Genomic DNA, 12,935 nt, shown 5'->3' with positions numbered 1-12,935 from the left:
TCACGAGGCACACCACCATTAGAAAATGTTAAAAAATTTAACTCTGTGCCTATATTGACTATATATAAAGTAATTCTCTTGAATAGGAATCAAATAAACACAAAGAAAGTATTTTAAAATTACTTTATTATGAAATATTAAGTAAACAGAATAGTGAAAAATTATAAAATACTTTATTCAGTGCGAAACCTGGGCCTGTTTGGCTGAACACAATGTAATGTAATGTAATTTATTTCTTATATACCGCTACATCCGTTAGGTTCTAAGCGGTTTACAGAAAATATACATTAAGATTAGAAATAAGAAAGGTACTTGAAAAATTCCCTTACTGTCCCGAAGGCTCACAATCTAACACAAAGCTGATATTCTGGCTGGAATCAAAGAAAGACACACACGTAGCTCTTCGTCAACAGCTCTCAGTCTCTCTCTGTATTTGGTTTTTATAGCATACAAAAATAGACAAATATACCCTCCATCCTTTTTATTAAACCACAATAGCAGTTTTTAGCGCAGGGAGCTGCGCTGAATGCCCAGCGCTGCTGTTGACGCTCATAGGCTCCCTGCGCTAAAAACCACTATTGCGGTTTAGTAAAAGGTGACCATATTGTAAAATATAGACAGCAGATATAAATTCAGAACTGTGCATAGTAAGTGAAGGGAAGTTTTCATCTCTGGGAATTTACCCAGTTAACTATTAAGTTATTTGGGCAAATTCCTTTGAAAACTGTGGTAATACTGCCTCCACTTTGCTAAATTTAAAATAAAATCATTTTTCCTACCTTGTCTGGTGATTTCTGGTTGCACTTTCTTCTTCTGACTGTGCATCCAATCTTTCTTCCCTTCTATCAGCCTGTATGCTTTCTCTCCTCCACACCTCATTCTCTCCCCCAACTTTTTCTTCCTCTCTCCCTGACCTTTCTTTCTTTTTTTCTGTTTCTCTTCTTTCCTTCTGTTTCCCTGCCTGCCCCCTTTCTTTTTTTCTCCCTGCCGTTCCCCACTGCCACTGCCACTGCCGCTGCCATCGGGGAACAGGACCCACCAATGGATAACAGGCCCCAAAGCCGACGCCGACGCATGCTCTCCCTGACGTCAATTCTGCAATCGGAGAGGAAGTTCCGCCCAGCCAGGCAGCGATTGGCTGGCCCGAACTTCCTCTCCGACTGCAGAATTGACGTCGGGGAGAAGAAGACTTATCGGCTCGATAGATTAGATCGCCAAGACAAAGTGAGTCCTGAGTGATCGACTCACTTTGCCTTGGCGAGCTACTGGCGCCCCTGCCTCGGGCCCCCTGTCAGCTCCGGGCCCCTGAATGCAGGACTGGTAGTAATGGTGCCGCGGAACAGCGGTTGAAAAACACTGCCTTAGACTACATAAATTTGTATCTCAAAGGTTGCACATAGATTTAAATTCTAATGGGATTTTCAACTTTGTCTTCTGTTACCTGATTTGTTTTTGCATACAGGTTAGCAGATATATTGAGAGTGTTTACATATTTCCAACTGTAGTTTTATGTAACATTGTAGATGACGGCAAATAAAGACCTGAATGGTCCATCCAGTCTGCCCAACCTGATTCAATTTAAATTTTTATTTTTTTCTTCTTAGCTATTTCTGGGTAAGAATCCAAAGCACTACCCGGTACTGTGCTTAGGTTCCAACTACTGAAGTCTCCATCAAAGCTCACTCCAGCCCATCTACACCCTCCCAGTCATTGAAGCCCTCCCCAGCCCATCCTCAACCAAAAGGCCATATATAGACATAGACCATGCAAGTCTGCCCAGTACTAGCCTTAGTCCTTCAATATTTACTATTATTTTCTGATTCTAGGTCCTCTGTGTTCATCCCATGCTATTTTGAACTCTGTTTTCTTCTCCACTACCTCTCTCGGTAGCACATTCCAGGCATCTGCCACCCTCTCCATAAAGTAGACTTTCCTTACATTGCTCGTGAGTCTACAACCCCTCAATCTCAAATTATATCCTCTGGTTTTACCATTTTCCTTTCTCTGAAAAAGATTTTGTTCTACGTTAATACTTTTCAAGTATTTGAACGTCTGAATCATGTCGACCCTGTTCCTCCTTTCCTCTAAGGCAGTGGTCTCAAACTCAAACCCTATGCAGGGCCACATTTTGGATTTGTAGGTACTTTTGAGGGCCACAGAAAAAATAATGTCTTATTAAAGAAATGACAACTTTGCATGAGGTAAGTACCTACAAATCCAAAATGTGGATTATCTGAAATTATCAGAATTAATTAAGGAAATATTTATAAACTATAGTTTATAAATCTTTCCTTAATTGCATCTGATAATTCAGCTATACACAGCTGAAAGCAGTGCAATAAGCAGAAAGTGAAAAACTATCAAAGTATCAACTTCAAGAGACAAGATTTTGGACCATCTATTTTGAGGCCCTCAGTATTATAAAGAATGATTCTTTATGGGAAACTTGTGCCTTAAGTGTCCGGCGGTCACTGTCGCAATCGCTTTCAACTCTCACCTCCTCCAGCACCGGACACATGCACAAGCTGCACTGCCTCCGATGGTTACCTTACATTCTGGAACATTGTCCACCTCACTGGTTTAACCCCATGCAAGCGCTTTCTTGCGTCTGTATGCAATTGTGAGGTGGAGTGGAGAGGACAATCACGTACAGACACAGGCATGTACTTGCATGAGGTTACAGCAGTGAGGCAGGCACTAAAGTGGGAGGGGCCTTAGGCGCCTGGATCAATCAGAGCCTAGGATCCTGTGGATTGGGCAGGGGAGGGGCGGGTCCGCCTCATTTGGACGGAGGCGGGCCTGCTGGCCGAACGTGCGAGAAGCCGTTTGATCCAACTTGAAAGTAAGACCAAGGAAGGGGTTCCGGGGTGGGGGTGGGGGTGTTTGTTGAGGGGCTGGCAGGAGAGATTGGGTACCCTCCTGCCGCGATTGTCGGGAGGGCCATTGGGGGAGTCGGCAGGAGGGGTTGGGTACCCTCCTGCCGCGATCGCTGGGGGAGGGGGGACTTGTGGCCATAGCCACGGCCACTATACTAATCATGGCAGGAAGATTCTTGCTGCGATTAGGTACAGCGGCCGCGTTTACTTACCATGTAGGCCAGCATTTTGCTAGCCTACATTGTAAGCATCTCCCGTTCTGGTAGGGAGACGTGTAGGGCCGCCTAGGTTCGCTTAAGGCTACTGTCTAGCCTTAGGCGAGCTTAGGTGGGCTTACGGGTCTCTCTAGGCTCCCTGGAGGTGCCTTCAATATAGGCGGCCTACCTGGGGAGCATTTTTTTTTTTTTTAAATAGAAAAAGTGCCTCCCGATTGGCTGATTAGATAGCTGTAGGATGCCTACAGCTGCCTACAATCATGAGCACTTTGCAGAATCAAGCCTTAAGGCACAAGTTTTCCATAAAGAATCATTATAATTCCGAGGGCCTTAAAATAGTACCTGGCGGGCCGCAAGCAAGACCACTGCTCTAGGGTATACATATTCAGGGCTTCCAGTCTCTCCTCATACGTCTTTTGGCGCAAACCTCCTATCATTTTCATCGCCCTCCCCTGGACCGCTTCAAGTCTTTTTATGTCCTTTGCCAGATACGGTCTCCAAAACTGAACACAATACTTCAAGTGGGGCCTCACCAATGACCTGTACAGGGGCATCAACACCTTCTTTCTTCTACTGGCTACGCCTCTCTTTATACAGCCCAGCATCCTTCTGGCTGCAGCCACTGCCTTGTCACACTGTTTTTTCACCTTTAGATCTTCAGACACTATCACCGCATGGTCTCTCTCCCCGTCCGTGCATATCAGCTTCTCACCTCCCAGCATATATGGTTCCTTCTGATTATTAATCCCCAAATGCATTACTTTGCATTGAATTTTAGTTGGCAGATATTAGACCATTCCTCTAACTTTTGCAGATCTTTTTTCATGTTTTCCACTCCCTCCTTGGTGTCTACTCGTTAGAAATCTAGGTATCATCTGCAAAAAGGCAAACTTTTCCTTCTAACCCTTCAGCAATGTCACTTACAAACATATTGAACAGGATTGGCCCATCACCGAACCCTGAGGGACTCCACTACTCACTTTTCCTTCATCCGAGCGACTTCCATTAACCATCATCCTCTGGTGTCTGTCTAATCCAGTTCACCACTTTGGGTCCTAACTTCAGCCCTTCAAGTTTGTTCAACAGCCTCCTATGAGGAACCGTATCAAAGGCTTTACTGAAATCTAAGTAAATTAGCCCCAGCCTCGAGACTGAGTGGGAATTTTTGGAAAAAAAGGACCCAAAGATGCAATACAGGGGCCCAAGGAACAAACGAAACTAAAGAACAAGAAGAAGAGAGAACAGCAGGAGCCAGAGGGAGATCCAAAAATGGGGAAGCAGGCTGAGGACGAGATAGACACACCACAGGAGGAGGACGAAACAGACATACCACAGGAGGAAGATGAACGAAACAAGGCTCGAGGACTGGCAGCCCATGAGGGGGTCGGCAGGAGCACCAAACCATGAGGAAAACCAACAGGGAAGGTAAACAACCGGGACTTAAATTGCCTATACACTAATGCAAGGAGCCTAAGAACCAAAATGGGAGAGCTAGAAGTCATAGCCAGTAAGGAGGACCTAGACATAATTGGAGTCACAGAAACATGATGGTCCGAGGACAACAATTGGGATGTGGTCATACCAGGGTACAAGCTCTGTAGGAGAGACAGGACATACAAGAAGGGTGGAGGAATAGCACTATATATAAAGGACTCCATTCCTTCAACCAGGATGGAAACAATAGTACGGGCGGACGGCTTGGAATCACTATGGGTTAAGCTACCAGGAGGAAATGGAGCAGACATAAAATTGGGACTGTACTATCGCCCGCCAGGACAATTAGAAGCAAATGACCAGGACCTGGAGGCTGAATTGAGGCAGGTATGCAAAAGCGGAAGTGTGGTGGTGATGGGGGATTTCAACTACCCTGGAATAAACTGGAGTATTGGACACTCAAACTGCACGAGGGAAACAAAATTCATGGAGACTATGAGGGACTGTTTCATGGAACAACTGGTCACGGAACCAACACGAGGAGATGCCACTCTCGACCTAATCCTCAAAGGGCTAGGGGGACCCGCAAAGGAGGTGGTAGTACTAGCGCCACTAGGAAATAGCGATCACAACATGATCCAGTGCAAGCTAGCAATAGGAACATCAAAGGTGAAAAGAACCACAACGACAGCACTCAATTTCAGAAAAGGGAATTATGAGGCCATGAGGAAAATGGTGGGAAAGAAACTCAGCAGCAGCTCAGGGAAGATGGAGACCGTAGAAAAAGCCTGGTCCCTACTCAAGGACACGGTGCTCAAAGCACAGAACCTGTATGTCCCAGGTTTAGGAAAGGGTGCAAAAAGAATCGAACAAAAAACCCGGTGTGGATAACAAATGCAGTGAAAAAGGCGATAAGGGATAAAAAAACATCGTTCAGAAAATGGAAAAAGGACCAAACCAAGGATAACTAGAAGGAGCACAAAAGACACCAAAAGGAATGTCACCGAGTGATTAAGAAAGCAAAAAGAGAATATGAAGAACGACTGGCAGGGGAAGCAAGAAACTTCAAACCATTCTTCAGGTACATGAAGGGAAAGCAACCGGCCAGGGAGGAAGTGGGACCATTGGATGATGGAGACAAGAAGGGAGTGGTAAAGGAGGAAAAAGAGATAGCTGACAGGTTAAACAAGTTCTTCTCGTCAGTCTTCACGAGAGAGGACACATCCAATATTCCAGAACCCGAGGAGATCATAAGTGGGAATCAGTATGAAAAGCTGGTCCAACTAGAGGTAAGCCAAGAGGATGTCCTCCGACAGATAGACAGACTGAAGAGTGACAAATCACCAGGTCCGGACAGCATCCACCCAAGGGTACTAAAAGAACTGAGAAACGAAATAGCGGCTACACTTCGCATATATGTAACCTATCCTTAAAAACTGGGGAGATCCCGAAGGACTGGAAAATAGCAAATGTCATGCCCATCTTTAAGAAGGGATCAAGGGGTGACCCGGGAAACTACAGGCCGGTGAGCTTGACCTCGGTTCCGGGAAAGATGATGGAAGCACTGGTTAAGGACAGCATCTGTGAACACATAGAAAACAATGGACAGCTGAAGGCGAGCCAGCACGGCTTCTGCAAGGGAAGGTCGTGCCTCACGAACTTACTGTACTTCTTTGAGGGAATAAACAGCCAGTTGAATAAAGGGGAATCCATAGACATCATTTATCTTGACTTCCAAAAAGCCTTCGACAAGGTACCCCACAAACGGCTGCTTAAGAAGCTGTGGAACCACGGGGACAAGGGGATGTCCACCGATGGATCAAACACTGGCTGGCAGGCAGGAAACAGAGGGTTGGAGTAAAGGGCCATTACTCAGACTGGCAATGGGTCATGAGCGGAGTTCCACAGTGGTCGGTGCTGGGACCGCTCCTGTTCAATATATTTATTAACAACCTGGAGGCGGGAACAAAATGTGAGGTTATTAAATTTGCGGATGACACCAAACTCTGCAGCAGGATTAGAACCGCAGAAGACTGCGAAGACCTGCAAGGGGACCTAACGAGGCTGGAAGAGTGGGCAAAAAAGTGGCACATGAGCTTTAACATAGAGAAATGCAAGGTCATGCATGTAGGGAAAAAGAACCCGATGTTCAGCTACAAAATGGGGGGATCATTGCTAGGGGTAAGCAACCTTGAAAGAGACCTGGGGGTGATGGTGGACACAACATTGAAAGCATCAGCACAGTGTGCGACAGCCTCAAAGAAAGCGAACAGAATGTTGGGTATCATTAAAAAGGGTATCACGACCAGGACGAAGGAAGTCATCATGCCGCTGTATCGTGCAATGGTGCGCCCACATCTGGAGTACTGTGTCCAGTACTGGTCGCCGTACCTCAAGAAGAACATGGCAGTACTTGAGGGAGTTCAGAGAAGAGCGTCTAAACTGATAAAAGGTATGGAAAACTTTTCATACGCTGATAGGTTGGAAATGCTGGGGCTATTCTCTCTGGAAAAGCGGAGACTTAGAGGAAACATGATAGAAACCTTCAAAATCCTGAATGGCATAGAGAAGGTAGACAGGGACAGATTCTTCAGACTGTGGGGAACCACAAGTACAAGGGGGCACTCGGAGAAATTGAAAGGGGACAGGTTTAGAACAAACGCTAGGAAGTTCTTTTTTATCCAGAGGGTGGTGGACACATGGAACGCACTTCCGGAGGTTGTGATAGGCCAGAGCACGCTACAGGGATTCAAGGAAGGTTTAGATAGGTTCCTAAAGGATAAGGGGATTGAGGGGTACAGATAGAAGTAGAGGTAGGTTATAGGAATAGTCAGGGACCACTTCACAGGTCATAGGCCTGATGGGCCGCCGCAGGAGCGGACCGCTGGGCACGATGGACCTCTGGTCTGACCCAGTGGAGGCAACTTCTTATGTTCTTAACATATGTCCTCGATCCAGTTCTCAGGTCACTCAATCAAAAAATTCAATCAGGTTCGTCTGGCATGATTTACCTTTTGTAAAGCCATGTTGCCTCGGATCCTGTAACCCATTAGATTCTAGAAAGTTCACTATCCTTTCTTTCAGCAACACTTTCATTATTTTTCCAACAATTGAAGTCAGGCTTACTGGCCTGTAGTTCCCCGCTTCATCTCTATGACCACTTTTGTAAATAGGGACCACATCCGCTCTCCTACAATCCCTAGGAACCACTCCTGTCTCCAGAGATTTATTGTACAAGTCTTTAATAGGACACACCAGAAAGCACAGTTACTTACCGTAACAGGTGTTATCCAGGGACAGCAGGCAGATATTCTCACATGTGACACGGACAGATATTCTCACATGTGACGCGGACAGCTTTTCAAGCAAACTTGATTGAAGATTCAAGTTTGCTGTGCTGCACCACGCTTGTGTGCCTTCCTGCTCCACTAGAGGGCACATCCCCTCCTCGTGGTCTCCAGTTCACATAACCAGCAAAGAAGCCAACCTCGGGGAGGAGGGCGGGTTGTGAGAATATCTGCCTGCTGTCCCTGGATAACACCTGTTACGGTAAGTAACTGTGCTTTATCCCAGGACAAGCAGGCAGCATATTCTCACATGTGGGTGACCTTCAAGCTAACGAAAAAGGGACGGAGGGAAGTTGGCAATTCAAGAAAACAGATTACGCAAAACCAATTGGCCAAAACAGCCATCGCTCCTGGACTGAGTATCCAGGCAGTAGTGGGAGGTGAAAGTATGAACCGAAGACCAAGTGGCAGCCTTACAAATCTCCTTGATAGGCGTTGACCTGAGGAAAGCCACAGAAGCTGCCATCGCTCGGACCCTATGTCCCGTTACTCGACCATGCAGCGCGAGACCAGCCTGAGCGTAGCAAAAAGAAATACAAGCAGCCAACCAGTTGGACAAGGTACGCTTGGAAACTGGGCATCCCAACCGATTAGGGTCGAAGGACAAAAACAATTGAGGAACCGTCCGATGAGACTGAGTGCGTTGAAGATAAAAGGCCAACGCCCTCTTACAGTCAAGTGTGTGAAGCACCACCTCGCCAGGATGAGAGTGGGGCTTGGGAAAAAACACCGGCAGAACAATGGATTGATTGAGATGAAAATCAGACACCACCTTAGGCAAAAACTTAGGATGAGTGCGGAGAACCACCTTGTCATGATGGAATACAGTAAAAGGCGGGTCCACCACCAATGCCTGCAGCTCACTAACTCTCCGAGCAGAAGTGAGTGCAAGCAGGAAGATCACCTTCCAAGTGAGGAATTTGAGATGACACTTATCCATAGGCTCAAACGGAGGTTTCATAAGTTGAGCCAGAACCACATTAAGATCCCAAACCACAGGGGGAGGCTTGAGAGGAGGATGGACATTCAAGAGGCCCCTCATGAAACGAGAAACCAAAGGATGAAGGGAAAGGGACTTCCCATCAAGGTGCTGATGGAAGGCAGCAATTGCACTAAGATGCACCCGAATAGAAGTCATCTTCAGACCGGAATGAGACAAAGAAAGCAAATACTCCAGAACCGAAGACACAGGCAGCGACACAGGGTCGAGATGATGAGACGAACACCAGGACGAGAATCTGGTCCACTTCTGAGAGTAGCAGAGTCTAGTCGAGACTTTACGAGAAGCCTCCAACACCTCCCGGATTGGCTGAGACAAAGGAAGAGAAGTCAGGGGGAAAGGAACCAAGCGGTCAGATGTAGAGACTGAAGATTGGGATGTAAAAGCGAACCCCAACTCTGAGATAGCAGAGAGGGAAAAACAGGTAGAAGCAGAGGTTCCCTGACGCTGAGTTGAAGAAGTAGAGAGAGCCAAGGCTGGCGAGGCCACCGAGGAGCAATCAGGATCAGAGTGGCTCGCGCCGACTTGAGATGTACAAGAGTCTGCAGGATCAGAGGAAAAGGCGGAAACGCGTAGAGGAACTTCCCCTCCCAATCGAGGAGGAAGGCATCGGCCTCGAGACGATCCGGGGAGTACATCCGGGAACAAAAGAGAGACAGTTTGTGATTGACGGGGGAGGCGAACAGATCTATCTGAGGAGTCCCCCACCGTTGAACACCTGTCGCAAGACCCGAGAATGCAGCGACCACTCATGCGGCTGGAGAAGGCGGCTGAGCTTGTCCGCCAGACAGTTCCACTCCCCCTGAATGTAAACCGCTAAAACACATGCGCACAGCGACTCTCCGGAGGAAAAATAAGAAAGCCGCGGTGCTAGAAGGCCCTTTGGGCAGAGACCTAAAAGTACAGGACTTCGTGGCTCCGCGGAAAGAAACGAACTGGAGACCATGAGGAGGGGATGCGCCCTCTAGTGGAACAGGAAGGCACACATGCGTGGTGCAGCACAGCAAACTTGAATCTTCAATCAAGTTTGCTTGAAAAGCTGTCCGCATCGGGGCTCCGTAGATGACGTCACCCACATGTGAGAATATGCTGCCTGCTTGTCCTGGGATAACCTCTCTGAGCTCCCTCAGTATCCTGGGATGGATCCCGTCCAGTCCCCTCGCTTTGTCCACCTTCAGTTTTTCAAGTTGTTCATAAACCCTTTGTCTGTGAACGGCGCAGAATCTACTCCATTTTCTTGTGTTACTTTGCCAGACAATCTCGGTCCTTTTCCAGGTTTTTCTTCCGTGAACACAGAACAGAAGTAATTGTTTAGAACATTTGCTTTTTCCTCATCACTCTCCACATATCATTGGACTATAAAAGGTAAGTAACTTAACTGTATAATAGTTATGATCATATAGGTGTGTGTATATTCCCACTCATATCATTTCATTTTTGCAGATTGAACACCGGAAGCCAGATACCAAGGAAGATGGGATGCACATATGATGGCACTGTTGGAATCTTATGTGGGAGTGTCCTGGCAGATCCCACTCTCAGAAGTTTTACAAAAGGAGCTACTTGTGTGTTGAATGACTGGAAAGTTTGTATCATAAAATTGTGCTTTTGGTATGAAATAAGTAGATTTTCACATTGTACACTTTTCTTTTAATTTTTAATATGTTTCCTTCATGCGTAAAAGATAAAATATTCTAATATTTTTTAATGGGCGAGCAGAGTGAACAGTGGTATATGGCACATGTTCTGTATCTCAAAAACTAGAGCTGACAGGAGAAAACTGGTGCCATTTTTGGAATCAGCAGGTCAAATATGCCCAGAATCACAAATATGGTGGCGATAAGAGGGTTGGCGCTTGAATGCTTTGCTGCCTCAGGACCTGGAAAACTTGACATTATTAAAGGAGCCATGAATTCTGCACTATACCAGAAAATTCTTAAGAAGAATGTCCTTTTATCTGTCCCTGAGCTGAAGCATACTTGGGTAAGGCAGAAAGACAATGACCCAAAACATAAAAGCAAATCTACATCTGAATGGCTTTTAGCTTGACCTGACCTTCTGAACCCAGATACCTGAAACCAGCAGTTCATGCACAAAAACCTACCACTGTGTCTGAATTAAAGTAGTTGTGCAAAGAACAGCCTAAGATTCCTCAAGAGCAATGTGAAAGCCTGATATCAAATTATAAGAAGTGTTTGATTGCAATTATTGTGCTATATTGTGTGTTTTTTAAATTTTAGGGAAAAGTTATTTTTTCACATGGCTGAAATGAATGTAGGATAACTTTCTTCCTTAAAGTAATAATCTTAAAACTGTTATGTATCTACTTAAGAAAAAAATTAATCCACCCTCCTCCCTATCATTGTATATCTACTTTCAACTCATTTAGTCCAGCCACTCCATCATACCCTTCAGTTCTATTATCCTGTTAGGCTCTCCAACTCAGTTAAAACCAGGATATGGATCAAGCACCATGGGTCTGATCCTTTAAACAACACTCTAATCACAAATGCCTAGCAACAGCTAACTAAAATTTACACACAACTTGGTCTTTTTATGGGTTAAATGGCGTGGTATTTGATGATTTAGGTTGCGCATGGATACCCACGTGGCACCTAGCAATGCCTAAATGGAGGTGCCCTCCAATGCCTACCTAAAAAATAGGCATCGATAAATTACCAGTGCCTACCACAGGGATGCCTAGGCACCACTAAGCGTGATTCTATAAGCAGTGCCTAGCAGTTGATTGAAAACCATGCTAGCACTGTTTATAGAATCAGGCCCCATGAGCTTTCATTTATTTATTTGTATTTATTAGACGCATTTATGAAGAGATTCACCTAAGGGGATTTATGTAACTACCGGGGGCTTTTATATCCATTTTCAGCTCCTTTAGGTCATTTATGGCAGGAACAGACCACAACTGGGATGGACCAGGCACCAGAACTTAGTCTGAACAACTGTAATTGTGGGACCCAAGAACAGGTATGCTCTCCTTAAGCCCCTGAGGCTATGAACATACCTAGCACTAGAAGTCACTTTTATATTTTCAATTAACTCTCTCTCTCTGAATACTTCATATTATTATATATCGCTTTTAAATTAACTTCTTTCCTATTATATTTAAGTACTATCAAGCTAGAACAGCTCCAGCCATGAAATAACTATAGTGTATGTAGCAAGGTCTGCAGAAAACACGTACTTTTTTTAAAAATATGTAATGTTTTTAGATATGAGCCGACAGTCCCATATGATAAGGGCCAGGGCCACCAAAGGAACATGACTTGCATCATTTCTCGAACTAGCACCAACTGTGAGGCCACCTACTGCTACATTCAAAACTTGAACAAGCCGGCCTCGACAAAGCCAGCTAAAAAGCTGCGGGGGGAGGGGAGAAAGAGACGGTCACATTGTCTTACAAACTTAAGAGGGTCATATGCCCAACTGAAAAACGGCATTTAAATTGGCAGAAGCAATCAGCTCTGCAGGAAGAAAAATCAATAGTGCAATCATCTGATTGGCTCACGTTCTACATCCCTTTATAATTTTTTTTTAAAGGTTAACAGTCCAGCTGCAGGCAGCGTTCGTAACCAGAAAGCATTAATCCCGCTTCCCTAGGCATTTTAAAAGAAGCAACTGAATTTAGCCATGGCAGGTGGAAAAGTCTTCACATAGTATGTCAGCCTATCAAAAAAATAAAATAAAATAACCCGAAACCCCACAATGAGACCTCTCTTCTCTCTCATCAGCGCAAATGCGATCCTTCGCGAGCTCACCAACAGGAAAAACACTGTGCAATGTCGCTTCAACAGCATACGAAAGAGTCTTACCCACTGTGGAGCATGAATGCCGCCTCTCTCCGTCCGCACCACCGCTCTGCTTCGGTAGTGACGCCTTACTAAAACAACAAACGGCTCGGCATCGGCGATCAACCGAGACGGCCACGGAGAAGCCGAGCTCGCGCGGAGCGCCGGGAAAGGTAGTCTCAGGTGGAAGGCTGCGCGCCACCAGCCGCCGTCCTGGCGAAGCAACAGAACTACATTTCCTAGAGAGCCACGGGCCC

The 12,935-nt window shown here is 45.7% G+C and overlaps 1 protein-coding gene across 7 annotated transcripts in view; it reads right to left on the bottom strand.

Annotated features, from left to right (window-relative positions):
* The window catches only part of CCPG1 (cell cycle progression 1), a 115,252-nt gene extending 102,410 nt beyond the window's left edge, over nucleotides 1–12,842 (bottom strand). For 3 of the 7 annotated variants that reach the window (XM_033919733.1, XM_033919734.1, XM_033919735.1), the window contains exon 1: nucleotides 12,703–12,838. The gene's annotated coding sequence lies outside the window, so the exon portion shown is untranslated. Of the gene's footprint in view, nucleotides 1–12,702 lie in introns of all 7 variants that reach the window. The other 4 variants (XR_004536910.1, XM_033919736.1, XM_033919737.1 and 1 more) reach the window with 4 other exon arrangements.
* Between the last annotated feature and the right edge of the window lie 93 nt (nucleotides 12,843–12,935).

Source organism: Geotrypetes seraphini, chromosome 14, assembly GCF_902459505.1.
Source record: "Geotrypetes seraphini chromosome 14, aGeoSer1.1, whole genome shotgun sequence".
In the NCBI taxonomy this organism is placed as follows: domain Eukaryota; kingdom Metazoa; phylum Chordata; class Amphibia; order Gymnophiona; family Dermophiidae; genus Geotrypetes; species Geotrypetes seraphini.
Note: the sequence above shows the minus strand (reverse complement) of the source record. Positions and strands in the feature narration are given on the sequence as shown.